Source organism: Ambystoma mexicanum, chromosome 6p, assembly GCF_040938575.1.
Source record: "Ambystoma mexicanum isolate Mex_15411 chromosome 6p, UKY_AmexF1_1, whole genome shotgun sequence".
Lineage (NCBI taxonomy): Eukaryota > Metazoa > Chordata > Amphibia > Caudata > Ambystomatidae > Ambystoma > Ambystoma mexicanum.
This window is the reverse complement of record NC_090935.1, coordinates 745,421,920-745,437,690: the sequence shown is the minus strand read 5'-3', so window position 1 is coordinate 745,437,690 and position 15,771 is coordinate 745,421,920.

Below are 15,771 nucleotides of genomic sequence, written 5' to 3'. Positions count from 1 at the left end.
GCAGGACAGAGAATACACTGCGTCGGACAGAGAGGTGGGTGGAGGTCCTTGAGGCGACCCTGCAGGGACTTTCAGAGTAGCATGTTGGAGTACCTGCAAGCCCTTGAGGGGAGAGCTGAGGCCCGCCTAGGGGAAGTGGACGCAGTGTTCGATCATGCCCTGGCGAAGACTTTGTGGGGACATGGTGAGTCGAAGGACTAGCTCGCTGCCATTTTATATAATTCTTTAGGTGTAGGTTTAATTTTTTTATTTTTTTATTATTTGAAGTTATTGGACTTTGCTCCACTTTTTGTACATAGTTCTTTTTTGATTTCATACTTCTAGATTTTAGCACATGGTTTGGGACAATAGATCCTAGTTGTTTGTATATAGTTATCTTTTTCACCGTTGTTTTATGTTCAACATGAAGGAATGGTTTTCATTTCATTTGTGTTTTCATTTGAAGCTACATTCATGAACATGGACCACATCTTTGATTTCATTTTTTCATTTTTAGTTTGTTCACATCCAATGTTTTTGCTTTTTGACACTCTTATTTATTGACTCATTTCATGGTGTTTTAATTCAATTTTCTTTATATGAGTATGACTTAAATACTGTTTTTAATATATATATTTTCATGGTTAATCCAAGTGGTGTCTGGTCGGTTTAGCCCAAGTTTCACTCTTGCTTACTCTGTTCTATGTCCATGATGCTGGTCTATGTTGTTCATGTGTGTGAACACATGCATGCATGCATGTGTCATGTTTGACTTCCAATGGCATGTGGTATGTTGTGGTGTGCATGAACAATAGATGGGTGTTAAGGTGCACTTGGAGTGTGCAGTGTGTGGTGGCATTTCATTTTACATCTGCTGAATTTATGTCTATCAGGCCACAGTGTGTTGGGGGTAGGCGGCATGAGGCCGGGCCTGCCTGCAGGTTACCGTCACAGGAGTGGGGGGACATGAACCGGGGCCTGCCTGCAGGTTGCCGTCACAGGTGTGTGGGGGGACATGAGGCGGGGCCTCCCTGCGGGGTATGGTCACGGGTGATGGGGGGATCCCATGTGGTGTGGGCTGCCTGCAGGGTATGGTCACTGGTGATGGTGGGGCCATGTGGTGTGGGCTGCCTGAGGGGTATGGTCACGGGTGATGGTGGGGCCATGTGGTGTGGGCTGCCTGCAGGGTATGGTCACGGGAGATGGGGGGTTCCATGTGGTGTGGGCTGCCTGCGAGGTATGGTCACTGGGTGATGGGGGGTCCCATGTGGTGTGGGCTGCCTGCGGGGTATGGTCACAGTTGATGGGGGGCCATGTGGTGTGGGCTGCCTGCGTGGTGTGTTCGCGGCTGATGGCTGCACGGGCCGGCTTTTTCACGCGATTTGGCTGGTGCGACCGGGGTATGCGATTACGCTGGGGTGTGGAAGGGGTACGCACAGGACTTTTCAAGTGATTTTGCTGGTGCGACCGGGGTACACGATTTCGCTGGGGTGCAGATGGGGTATGCGCAGGCCTTTACACGCAATTTGGCTGGTGCGACTGGGGTGCACGTTGATTTTTTACGCAATTACGATGGGGGTGCTGTGTGCTGGCCCACGGATAGCACGGGGCTTTGCGCCGTATTAGGCAGTGCACTGGCTTTTTCCTGCGCACGGGGTGTGTTGGGGGCATTACTGGTGCTGCTTGATTTTCATTGCGCCACGGCTACTGATGCCTCGGAAAACCAATGAATACGGCTGCTGCGCAATTGCTGGTTTGCGCCACTGCTAGCGCACATGTGGTGCACGCTCCTTCTCGGCGCACAGCGCTTGCACTACTTCTGCGGTAGATTCCATTAATTGGGCCTATGTCTTTACTTTGCATTCTAAGACTTCTAGTCTTGGTTTTCTTATGAGTAAAACAGCAATACAAGTCCCAGAATTCAAAAAGATAACATGACTGGATATTTCTTCAATGGTACACCAAAGAAATGTTACCTCAGGGAGAAAAAGATTCATTGTGTACTGCTATGCTATGCTGTGTATGTACAGTAGACTAATTGTGTGTTTTTGGAGAGGTAGTGGGTTCCTCGTCCACTGAAGAGTGGGGCTTCAAGGGTGGGGTTCAAAAATCAGTCTTACATTTTGTGCAGTGTTGGCACACATTTATTGAGCATACAATGCAGTATGAATTGCTTCAGTCACATTCTAGGCGTCCACCTGTGATCCATGATGTGAATAAGGCGAAGCCGACACAGCATGCAGAACAGTGGGTGAAACAGGCACAGACTTCCAAGGCGTACTATTCATGGATAAAACATTTGTTGCAGTTGAGTGGTTTACCAGGAAGACTTTTCGGAAGAGCGGGGGCATGTCCATGAAACAACAGGCAAGTCACCCTGTGAAAGTCCCTGTAGGAGGGGGCATTCTTGGAAATGCATCTGCCTTTACAATGCAAACCCTAAAATCAGCATTCATCGGGGCATATATATTACTATTGCTGTTTTATAGTGTACAGAGTGTAAGTGATAATGTTACTAGCATGACCTCTCTTAGTAATTCCACTATCCTGGATTTACTAATGGGGTCATTAAGGCCCACCTCAATGGTGCTCCTCTTCTTGACCCTCAGCCAATTGTCAGTTCATTGGATTATTGGCGGTCCTTGAAGTCTGTGCCTTCTTGCGAGGGCTGCACATGTTTCAGTCCCTGCTCTGCTGACTCAAACTATTAGTCCCACAAGCTGTGTTTGTATTAGGCAGTGCTGATATCACCCTGTAAATCAGAGTGCATGTTTTCCATGTGATGGATTGCAAATGGTTGAGGGGAGAAAGCTGAATAGGTGGGCAGAGTGCGATGAAAATAAACATGGTCACCTAAACTTTTAAAATGCCCTATATGTACACACCAATACATTCTACTTTGTAAAAATGTGTTGAGTACAATGCACTAACAAAAATATCACAAGCTACTTTAATAAACAATGCATGCCAACCTGCTCCCTCTTACGCATTGCTATGGTACAACTTCCTAGAAACTATTGCACTATCTTGCAAAAAGACACATTTGTAAGAAACATTGCTCCCCAACATTATAATGGACAGATTAAGTTACTACAATATTTAATAATATGCTGCCGCTCAGTGTTGGAAAAGAAATAATGCAATGATTGTTTAACTTTAACTTACAATTGAATGTGCATATCAAAGTTGTCTCAAACAAGGACAATAGGATAGAAACACTATACCAGGCATGACACACAAAAGTATTAAATAACATTGTCAGGTATTTTCTACCATTCCAAATGTCACCTGTGAAATGTTGTTTTGGTTGTGATTCATTAGCAATGAAAAGCACTCTGCATCACAGTGCAGCTCATCTTTATGAAGTAGGAGTCTCCAAATTATATTCTTTCGCTATAATGTAATGCCGCACACATATTGAAATATCATATATGTACCAAGCAACATGTAAAGCAAAGAAGAAACATTGCAAACGAACTCTCCATCTTAGACAGGTGCACTGGCTGCAAAATAACACACTATAACAGAAGGTTTGCCATTGTGCACTTTTCTGAATCACATGGAAAATGATTGAGACTAGGGCCCTGCGACATACTGTTGTATTGTCGCGCCTTGAAACACCTGTATATAGGCGCATTACAAATGCTGCATCATATCATATCATATAATATCATAAGAGCTCGGATATAGAGCTACATACCTCTCTCGCTGCAATTAAAATGCATCTGGCAGGCAAAGAGAGAAGACATAAAAATGTGATTAGAGCTGAGGAGTAATTTCTTGTTTTCATTTTGCATCAGGCAGAGAAATGTGCAATGGACATGGGTCTGATTTTCCTCATCTGCTTTCGTGTACGAAACCTACAGTAAGAACGGACGGATCACTTCCCAGATTGGAATATGTTACTTCCATGAAAACAACAGCATCCCTCGGCATAGCCATTAATGTGTCACATGGTATAGGGTATTTTGTCCAGTGAACGAAAGTCATGTTTAATATTGTCTTGTCACGTCCTTTGACATTTGCTGTCCACCTCCCACCCAGCACTGTCAGACAGCCAAAAGGTGGCCTATTGTCTGTTATATACATGCTTATATACGTTTATAAAAGTGAACATTTGTGGGAGCTGGGTTTGTGGCAAACAGTGGTTCCTTATACAATTCTACACCGTTTCACCAATCTGCACCAAAGTTTGCATAGTTACTTGTTGAAACCCTCCAGACAATACTGGCTATATGACATGTTAATGCCCCACCCATTTCCCCGGATGTTAGCACAAGTCAAAATGTGTTTGTGGTTGCCTTAGCGAAGCATTGTTCCCTATAAAATGCCACACTGGTGCACCAATCTGCACCAAAGTTTGCATAGTTACTTGTTAGGACCCTCCAGACAATACTGGCTACATGCCATTTGGACATCTGCCCCTTTCCCTGGATTTCAGCACAAGTCAAAATTTGTTTTTGGGGTTTGTTGCTTGGCAAAGCGTTGTTCTTTATACAATTCCACACTCTGTCACCAATCTGCACCAAATGTTGCATAGTTACTTGTTAGGACCCTCCAGACAATACTGGCTACATGACATTTGGACGGCCACCCCTTTCCCGGATTTCAGCACAAGTACAAAATTGTGGGTTTGTGGCTTGACAAAGCATTGTTCCTTATACAATTCCACACTGTTTCACCAATCTGCATCACATTTTGCATAGGTACCTGTTAGAATCCTCCTGACAATACTAGCTACATGACATTTGGACTACCCACCCCTTTCCCCAGATTTCAGCAAAACTCTGATTTTGTTTGTGGGTTTTGCACAGTTGCCTGTTAGGATGCTAGGGACATTACTGGTTACAGGACATTCGGATACTCCATCCCTTAACCCCGATTCCAGCAAAACTCTAAATTTGTGGGTTTGTGACTTGGCGAAGTGTTGTTCCTTATACAATCCAGCACTGTTTCACCAATTTGCACCAGCTGTTGCATAGTTACCTGTTATGACCCTCCAGACATGAATTGATATATGACATATGAACATCCCACATCTTTCCTCGGATGTTAACACAAGTCAAAAAGTGTTTGTGACTTGTGCCTTGGCGAAGCATTGTTCCCTATACACATCCACACTGTTTAACCAATCTGCACCAAATTTTGCACAGTTAGCTGTTAGGACCCTTCGGACATTACTGGCTCAGGACATTTGGACACCCCACCGCTTACCCCGGATTCCAGCAATACTCTACATTTATGGTTTGTGGCTTGGCGAAACATTGTTCCTTCTACAATTCCACACTGTTTCACCAATCTGCATCACATTTTGCATAGGTACCTGTTAGAACCCTCCTGACAATACTAGCTACATGACATTTGGACTACCCACCCCTTTCCCCAGATTTCAGCAAAACTCTGATTTTGTTTGTGGGTTTTGCACAGTTGCCTGTTAGGATGCTAGGGACATTACTGGTTACAGGACATTCGGATACTCCATCCCTTACCCCCGATTCCAGCAAAACTCTAAATTTGTGGGTTTGTGACTTAGCAAAGTGTTGTTCCTATACAATCCAGCACTGTTTCACCAATTTGCACCAGCTGTTGCATAGTTACCTGTTATGACCCTCCAGACATGAATTGATATATGACATATGAACACCCCACACCTTTCCTCGGATGGTAACACAAGTCAAAAAGTGTTTGTGGTTTGTGCCTTGGCGAAGCATTGTTCCCTATACAAATCTACACTGTTTCACCAATCTGCACCAAATTTTGCATAGTTAGCTGTTAGGACCCTTCGGACATTACTGGCTACAGGACATTTGAACACCCCACCGCTTACCCCGGATTCCAGCAATACTCTACATTTATGGTTTGTGGCTTGGCGTAACATTGTTCCTTCTACAATTCCACACCGTTTCATCAATCTGCACCACATTTTACCCGTCACGCCCCTGCAGACATGACTGGCTATGTAACATTTGGACACCACAACCCTTTCCTTGGATTTCAGCACCTTCACACATGAGACGGTTGCCTGAAATCGGCAAAACATCAATGTGGTCGTAGAAGGACCGGTCCCGATACGAGGAACACAACTCGAGATCCGTATGGGATCTTGAAAACCACGTTTCAAGACCTTAGGTTGCATAGTTTCTGAAATATCTGCACTGCAATGCACTCCAACGAACTGCGCCACGCCAGAGTGAGGCGACAGGTGGGGAGAGAGCACAGAAGGTTCCACTATGCAGCAGCACACCAACATGTGCCTCCCCAAACATAAGCTCCGGGGTATGTCAACCAGTCACATGCAACCATTCTCAATGCAGTTTATTTCAGGGTGCAAAGCGCATCACGAGATAAGCGACTCGGAACAGCAACCTGCAGGATCATTGATTTAAAAAAATTGATGGGAGTGTTACCATGTCTGTCTACAGAACCCGCTCAGAGAACGAGTACTTTTGCTAGTATAAACAGAACATAATATATATGCTTATCTAACTTGATAGCATATGAAGCTGCCAGTTGTTCTAAGGGCAGGCTGCAGCAACAGACAGAATTCCAGTTAATAATAGTTTGGGTGCAATGGAGATGGATGTACATTTTGTGAGACTATTTATTTGGGAGACAGGTCATAAGCATGTGAATCTCTGAACTAAGGTCTTCAGCCTCTACGTATCTGATTCTAAAGGTTTTTTTATTTTTGTTATCTGGGTGTTTAAAGATGTACACTAGATTTATTTGAGAATGATAAAGTTGCATTTAATCCCCAGCTCACGTGCCACTGTGTCAAACCTCCTTCAGTTCTGATCCTTTGGTTCCAAGGAGTGAGGAAATAAGCCATCTGATTTGTAGACATCTCCTTGTGAAAAAAGTACTGTTAAAAGGCATAATTGATTTTATTTCAATTTGCATTATCATTTTCTATTATCAATTATACCTGGAGATGACATTCCTTTATCATCAATGTTACATTTAGAATCTTATCTGAGATCATTCTTTACACCATAACGCATTTCACTTTGTCAAAGTTTTAATTTTTAATACAGTATGTTGCATGTCAGCATCCCTGATTATCATTCCGCAATGTCTTATTCAGAATGTATTTTATATAATGAAAGAAGTTCAGATGTCAGTGAGGAAGCCTGGTGAGGAGAATTAATTGCAGAGCTCCGCACAGTGAAATAATTTATGATTCGACTCTACTTAATACATTGTTCAATGATGAACGCAACAATAAATGCATTACACAAAATTAATTTCGAAAATCTGAAATATGACAGCCTGTCGTCATCAGTGAAAGAACAGCGAGAATCGTTTAACTTCTATCCACCTACGACTATTAAATGACCTTTATATTGTGAGTGCTTCATCTTTTAGTGTTTTCCTACATTTCTCAAAGGCAGTTTTTACTTCATGAGATGTAATAATTGTAGCATCTTTTGCATACCTAAACCAGAAACTAACATCTTTAACAAGAAGTCTTTTGTAGATTATGCAGCTACTTTGTATTTGGAGTTGGTGTAGATGGTGAGTAAATGTTAAAGTGGACCTTCATTTTTCACCCGCTAGCTTTCAAAGCAAATCATTTTCTGTGATATGCAACCGTTGCAGTAAACACCTGCTGGGGACACTGAAACCACAAACCTATAGGCATTCATTTTGCATTGGTTATTTGTACGTTTTTATACCACAAACCCGCAGCTTCACTCCACAGGATAAATTAGGATTTCATTCATTCTGACAGATTTAGGGATGTGCTGTTGTGCAGGGCCGACATGCTCCACACATGGACACTTTTAGGGTAATATCCATAGTGGTCAGATGTTACATCATGAGAGAAGTTCCCAAAATAACTGTAAAAAGGTTTCCTTGAAAGCAATATTTGTCGGCTCTCAACATACTGTGCACATCCTTCCTCAGGAACTAAATATGTAACACTCCGCCCTTTTTGCCAATACATTCATTGGTACTTACGCCAATACATAAGTGAAGATTGAAAAAGGAGAATCATTTACGTAATCAATTGCTATGGAGTTGCAATGGATAACAAACTATTCAAACACTGACCCATCCCACAATTGGATTAAAACATCAAGCCATATTTCGCAAAAAAACCTCTAATAACATGCAGAAAAGCATGAACAGAAAAATAAAATGAAAATCAATAAACAATAAGAAGTGGTTGCCGCCATTCCCAAAAGGATTCCTTACAAATTGCAATTGTGCAATTTGTAAAGACTTTACCAATGGTACCAAATTCATAACAGCACAAACCGAATGCTTATTTACAATCTAGACATCCATCAACTTGGCAAATAGTCATGTGGTTCACTGCAATAAGTGTTTGTCAAAAATCAAATATGTGGGCAGTCCACGTTCAGATTTATGGAAGAGTGAGTTAAGAAACACTTGCTAGTAATAAAGCAATAAGGAAGCAAAACAATTCATACCCACTTGCACACACTGCAATGAAGAACATCCTAATAATGGGCCTCATTCCGAGTATGGCGGTAGGGGGTTAACGGCACCGGTAAGGATGCCGGTGCCGTTATCCCCCTACCGCCATATTCCGAGGTCCCTTAGCGGGTCCCACCAAGAACGGCTGGTCTGACCAGCCGTTCTTAGCGGGACCCGTTAAGGGACTATGGAGCTAATAGTGGGCCCGCAATTTGCGGGCCCGTTATTAGCTCCTTCCCCATTCCCATTGAGCCCTATGGGGGCTCAAATGAGAATGGGGAATGGTTTTCTGAATGGGTATTTACCAGGTCCTCCAAGGTTGGAATGACCCGGTAAATCCCCATTCAGAGACACCGGACCCGGGTTTGGAGGCAGCCATGGTGCTAGTAGCACCATGGCTTTCTCCAAACTCGTAATGACCACCAATATCTTAAGCATCAAAATAATTGCCATTCAAAAATTGCCAACAATGTCTCGTGGTGGCAACACAGCATTTACACTATGAAGATGAGAAGCGCATGGATAAACAAACGAATCTGTTCAAAATGTCGGGCTCAACCAAGAACTGGAACTTTATGTATTATTGAGAACATGATTATCATCACAGCATAACCTCATGGCTCAATGATGTATATTATTAACTGAGAATTACGCAAACTAATGCTACACTTTATACAAATATCACCCATACAGTCTATGGACTAATATTGTCGTCCCACAACACAACACACCAGGCCATTTTCTACAGGTGTGTGCTGAAACAATGAATGAGAACTAAATAAATGTGTTTTACTAATATCATGTGTGTTGTCAATCTATAAGGGCACAACCCGCACACCTATGCAATTGTCATGCCCCTAAGGCATGTACTTTATAGTTTTTCATCATTAACATAGAGTCAACATGTCACATTAGCATTATTAATCACTTCAGCTTTTAGACTTATGCAAGACACCAGTTGATAAAAACATGTCTATTCCATCCTGTATGATATTATTTGATTAAACGTAAATGTTCTCTAGAGAATTAAGCTGTAAACTGAAATATCAAGGTAAAAACAGACACACAGATAAAAAAAAACCAGCTGCTCTTCTCTCAGAAAAAAAACATGCTATACTTATATGCTATAATGAAAGAAAAATTACATTTATAAATGTGCTTCTGCATGTTTATTTTGTTTGCATGATTACTTTGTTTATTACAATTTGTGCATGGCGCGCTGATTTTGCTTTGTTTGCATTGGAACATCTTAATCTGCTGCCTGCAGCTCAAGGACTACATCCTATTTACTCTGCTTGCTGAAAAAAAGCCTAGCTGGAGTGTTTTCAGCAATTTTCAAATTCTCTTTCAACCTACTGCCTCACTGTGTTTGTGTGTTTGAACATTTCTGCACTTCTTGCTAGGAAGTCTTCTGACTAGGCCAGTCCTCACTCCTTCCTCACATCAGCTGCCACTGGTGAGCAAAGGCCAATTACTGAATGCGGGAGGTAGGAACCAGCCAATCCACCAAGGCCCACGACAAAGGCCCCTGTCTGCTCCCTGTCCGCTTCCAGGACGCTATTTGATCTGCAGTCCCCCCATAACCTAGCACCTCTACTCCAATGATGCTGCCACCTCACTCCTCTAAGAAATCTGGACTGCTTTGACATTGTAACCTCCTGATCTATGGGTTAGTTCCCTCATTCTGGACTCAATCCTACCACGTTTCACTATCACTGTTCTTTCTGCTTGTTTCTCCCATTTAGTCATTTGGATTTGCAGTGCTCCTTAAAACCCTTTGCTAGCATCTGAATCCCTAATTGGAAAGTCAAATTTTGCTGTTTTTGCTTATATCTTGAAAGTAAAATTTGTTGTTTTTGCTTTTAGCTTGAAAGTCAAATTTTGCTGTTTTTGCTTTCAGCATGAAAGTCACATTTTGCTGTTTTTGCCTTTCGCTTGAAAGTCAAATTTAGCTGTTTTTGCTTTTTGCTTGAAATTTCTCTGTACTTTGCTTGTAAACTGTTGCTTCTCTGTAACTTGCCGGCCCAGTGACCTCACCACTCTCTTTTGTTCCTCACTTACCTGCCTTAGCCCTGCCCCTGCTTCCCCCTCCTTTCCTCGCTTCCACTCCCATGGCAGTTTCTGTTTCTCCTATCTTTTCCAACTGCTTCTCCATTCACTAACCTTCCCTTCTCACTAAGTCTGGCAGGAAGAATTTCAAAAAAGACATCTTGGCCCCCAACCCTGGTCTCCCTATCACTGACACCTATCCAATGCTTCCTCCAGTCAGAGCCTCACTGACATCCTCTTTGTCGTTCCATCACCAGATCTATGGACTCTTCATTTGATCTCTGTGCTCCGTCCTATCTCCTCCTCTCCCATTAATGGTGGCACTCATTGGGAAGTTCGCATGGCTTCCTTCAACTCCTCTAAAGTCATCATCAATGTCTACCTTAGTGGCACTGTTATGGTCCAAAACCCTGATGCCAATCGCCTCCTCTTTGATAGGCACTTAACTTGCCTCATCAATTTCCTCTCATCTCCTGCTGTCCCATCCTCTCCCCCACCCCCTTGGCTACCTTGCTCTCTCCTCCTCCTCTGCCCCTTCTAGGTCTCCTTCCCCTGCGCAGGGTGTACCTCTGATCTGTACCACCTCCTTGAAGAACTAGACCTTGATGTCCTTGGTCTTACTGAGACATTGTTCATGGCCAGCTCTGTCACAAGCTTTGAAACACTCCTCCCTGATGGCTACAAGATCCTCACCACACTCAGATCCTCCCAGTCCAGTGGGAGGGGGGGGTAGCCCAGATCGTTCCTGAGTGGACTCCTTCCTCTATCATTCCCACTCAGAACTACTCCTCATTTGAATGCCTTGTCTGTAGGCTCTCTCTCTCCAGGCCATTCACTCACTGTGGCTACTATCTACCGGCCTCCTGGTCAAATCACCTAATTTCTCTCTGAGTGGGCGGATCTCTCCTCCTGCCTCCTGGCCTCCACCACTCAACTTCTCCTCCTCAGGTACCTCAATAGCCATCTAGACTCTCCTTGTTCCCCCTCTTTACTCTTCTGTGACCTCTGTGACTCCCTCTCCCAATCCATCCTCGCCTCTGGCCCGACTCCCTCTGCAGGGCACACACTCCATGTCTTGATCTCCTCTGACCTCCCCCTCTCCATCCCTCTGACCACTCCTCTCTCCTAGAGTGATCATTCCCTCCCCTCCTCTCATCTCTCCCTCTCTTCCCCCCAGGCCAAACCTACTCCAAAATTGCCACCTACCTTCTTGGGCATCCAGATCATGAAGCATGTGTCATTTGAGGCTTTTGCCATCACCTTCTCCCCCCCTCCACCTCTGGCTGACTTACATCCTGACACAGCCCTGTCTCTGCTCTACTCCTGTATTTCTGATACTCTTGATGTTCTTGCCCCTGTCATGAGGATCTATTTGAAGTCCAAAGCCAAGTGCAATTCCTAGTATGACTCCGACCTACCTACACTTAAACATAAGTGTAGGGCAGCTCAGAGGAAATTGAGGGCTGCTTGTTCATCCTCTGACAAACTGGCCTGTTGTCTGCTCCAAAGACAATACCGATTCTCTGTCCTCACCAAGAAGAGAGTCCACATTCAAGACCTTGGGCCTCATTACACGGAAGGCGGAGGACTAAGGTGCTATTAGCACCTTGGTCCATGCCAGTAAAATACCGGCACCGCCTTGGTGGAAAGGGGAATTACCACCCCATTCCAAGGTTGGCGGGGCGGTAATTCCCCCTTCCACCACTGCCCTTCCCCATTTCCATTTTTGCCCCATAGGCCATAATGGGAATGGGGAAGGTGCTAATTACGGCACCGCAATTTTGCGGTGCCGTAATTAGCACCAAGGTCACTTAGCGGGTTGGTTTTTAACGCCTGCAAAAAGCAGGCATTAAAGCACCAACCCGCTAAGGGACCTCATAGTAAGGCGGTAATGGTTAACGGTCACCGTTACCATTAACGGTGACCGTTAACCATTACCGCCTTCCGTGTAATGAGGCCCCTTGTCTCTGTGGCATCTTGTTACTCCACATATGGAATAAAGGCACAATAACCATATACTAAATGACATGCCAGTCGTGAGGTTCGAATTCCAAACAAGTCTGGTTTATTCATAACTGGGTCTCAACGCCTCACGACGTATGTTCCCAGACACCGTGAGATGCGAGAGAGAGAAAGCAGTGCTCAAGCAGTCATATACATACATAATATATCATCATTTGTTAATGCAGTTTGTCCCGCCCTTATAACTGTCATACAGGCTAGGGTTTGGTAATTAACAGTTATGACACATCTTCTTTTAGTCTAAACATTAGTTATTCTAGCAAAGGCTGCAGAGACACTTTTCTGTTTTGAGGAACATGGAGCACTGGCACTGAAGGATATCTTGTTCTTAGCAGAGAAACATTCCATACAACGTTATCTGTTTGCCACGGCTCATGAGCTAAGGATTAGACAGTTCTGAGGCAGAAATACCATCCTTCGTGAAGGAGCACCGCTAGTTGCATAAAATTCATGTTTTAACTGCCTTTTACAACACAGCTTGCAAGACAAACCGGCACCTGGACTACTGATTAGGTGTGGCTTCTGTACAGCTTCAAGGCCTCAGTGAGAGGGAAAACAATGTATTTCTGCATGGCTCTACATTCTTGCCTAAGTTAGTATTTCAGAGTTCAAGCGGTGGCCTTGCACCGTGTGTTAGTCTAAGGCATATAATATATTTAGCAAAACCTCTACAAAAAGAAAAAACAAAATGGCCGGCAATTACAAAATGGACTCCTTATGGTCACATTCAGGTTTCTTGGTAATGTCAAGTTTGTCACATGATGCGATTTGCTTATGGGCAACATACTATTCATATCATTTGGGCTATGTGATTACTTTTTCAGTATAACACACCCTCCTTTTGTCATTAAGCCAATAGCATCATTATCCAAACATTACGTCCTCATCAGACCAGGTGTCACTTTCTGAACTACCCATGTCACTATCACCATCAGAAATATTGATACCCATAAATTCCTTAATCATTTCATTTTTGTGTTTTGGACCATCATTTATCATTCTGGGAGGAGGCATCACAATCATTGTACCAATTGTTTGTACACATGCATTCTAAATTATGGAACAAATGGCTGGCAAGCATTGTATGCAACAACAACAGAATATGAGGATACCAAACATCATAACCAAAATTGCAATTAGTTTCCATTCTTAGGATCGTAACAGTTCCCAGAACCATGAACCTATGTTTAGATTCCAGCCACCTGCGGGAACATGAATTTCAGAATTTAGGACATGTAATTTCTTAATTGCTTCAAATATTGTAGGGGAGGAGTCACTTACAAATACACAGCACACTGACCCCACTCATTTGCATACACCTCCACCGTCAGCCAAAATAATATCAAGAACAATTCTATTCTGAAGGGCAACTAGTCTGATTGCTTTTTGTTCCAATGTCATATTGTAAAGTATGTCAGTGGTTCCATTTATTGTTTTCTCTAATACCCTGGATAATTTTCTTATATTCCATGAGTTTATTGCTAGTCCCCAGAAAGGTATAAATGATTTTGCTATGTCCCCAAAAATGTGCCTAGCAGTATCATCTCTTTGTGGCCGAGATCTAGATATTTTTGCTATTTCAGAAGTTTTGGCAAGGAACACACCAGGTAAGAGTATCCCTAAAAAAAAGGTACCTTCCCAATTTCTAGGTAACCATGGATAAGCTTAGTCTCCACGCACAAAATAGACAGAATCTCCTATATGTAATGGTTTCTCTTCTTGCTCAAGTACAGCAGTATTCATACACCTAGTAAATGTTCCCACCGGGTGCGAGCCTCTTTTACATAAGCAAAATGGAACAGAATGTGGACTATGATTAATAGTATAGGAGGGAGGCAAGGCATGCTTGTTTCCAACCAGAGCCATTTTGAAAGTGATCAGGGACTGGTAAGGCCTAGACAGTCTATCTATAGGACTAGTCGATGCAGTGTTCATTTTGCTTTGGTTTGTGAACACAGAACAACCTAGTGGGCTTAATACCAGTCTTTCAAATTCATTTATGTTTGTTCCCTCAAAGTTTCTAGTGACACTGTCATTCCATTTTCCAAAAAATAGAGCTCTTAATGATGCATAACAGGCAGTATTAAGCGTTAGAGGATGTATATACCAACCCATTCCCTTTCCCCATGCTGGGGTAAATGGGCACAAACCCAACAATTGGATCTATTTAAAATAGCATGAGTCATATTCATAATCAGTAATAAAGTGTTATGATATGATATGATATGATATGATATGATATGATATGATATGATCGTTTATTTATATAGCGCCTATACACAATGTGTTTCAAAGTGCTTCAAGGCAAGGGGGGGAACAAGGGAAAATACAACCACATTCTTACAGGCCATGAACAGTAAGGATGTGAAATTAACTATCGTAATCGGCCTGACGACATTTCAGATAGTGCAAGAGAAAAACAAAAGGTGAGGGAGAGGGGTGCAGAAAGGGAGGGGAGGAACAAAACAAACGACTATCATACTAGGCCTGACGACATTTCAGATAGTGCTGGAGGGATGGTGGGGAGGAAAAAAACAGTAATGGGAGGATGGAGGAAACAGACGAGGTTGCTATCATATTAGGTCCAGGGACAATTCTGATAGAGTAAGTGCATAGAAGAAAGTAAGGGGAGGAGATAGGAAAAGGGAGAAGGGAAAGGAGGAGAGAAAAGAGAGTAAGCAGTCAAAAAGAGTGGAGAAGCAAGAGTGGAGAGCGAATACAATTGCAGAAGTCAGTAATAACACATAATGTTGCAAGCCAGGACACAAGATGAAGATGGGAACAGCATGATTCAGGGCCACCATGAGTACAAGATGCAAAGGAAGTCCAGCATGAGAGTTGAGAAAGAGTGACGCACCGTGAATGAATGAAGTCCATAAAAGTCAAATCCAGCATTGGCCACAAGACAGTGATGGTGAAGGAAGGCACCAGGTGGGCGGGGCTTGCTAAGTGGTGAAAAAGAGCGGGAAGCAGGAAGGCACCAGGTGGGCGGGGCTTGCTAAGTGGTGAAAAAGAGCGGCAAGCAGGAAGGCACCAGTTGGGCGGGGCTTGCTAAGTGGTGAAAAAGAGCGACAGGCAGGAAGGCACCAGGTGGGTGGGGCTTAGGCCAGTTGACCTAGATCCACTTGCACCTGCTCCCCATCTGCAAAGGAAAAGAAGCTGAAGGGCTCCTTAAGTAGGGAAACAGAGCGGCAAGCAGGAAGGCACCAGGTGGGCGTGGCTTGCTAAGTGGTGAAAAAGAGCAGGAAGGCATCGGGTGGGCGGGGCTTGCTAAGT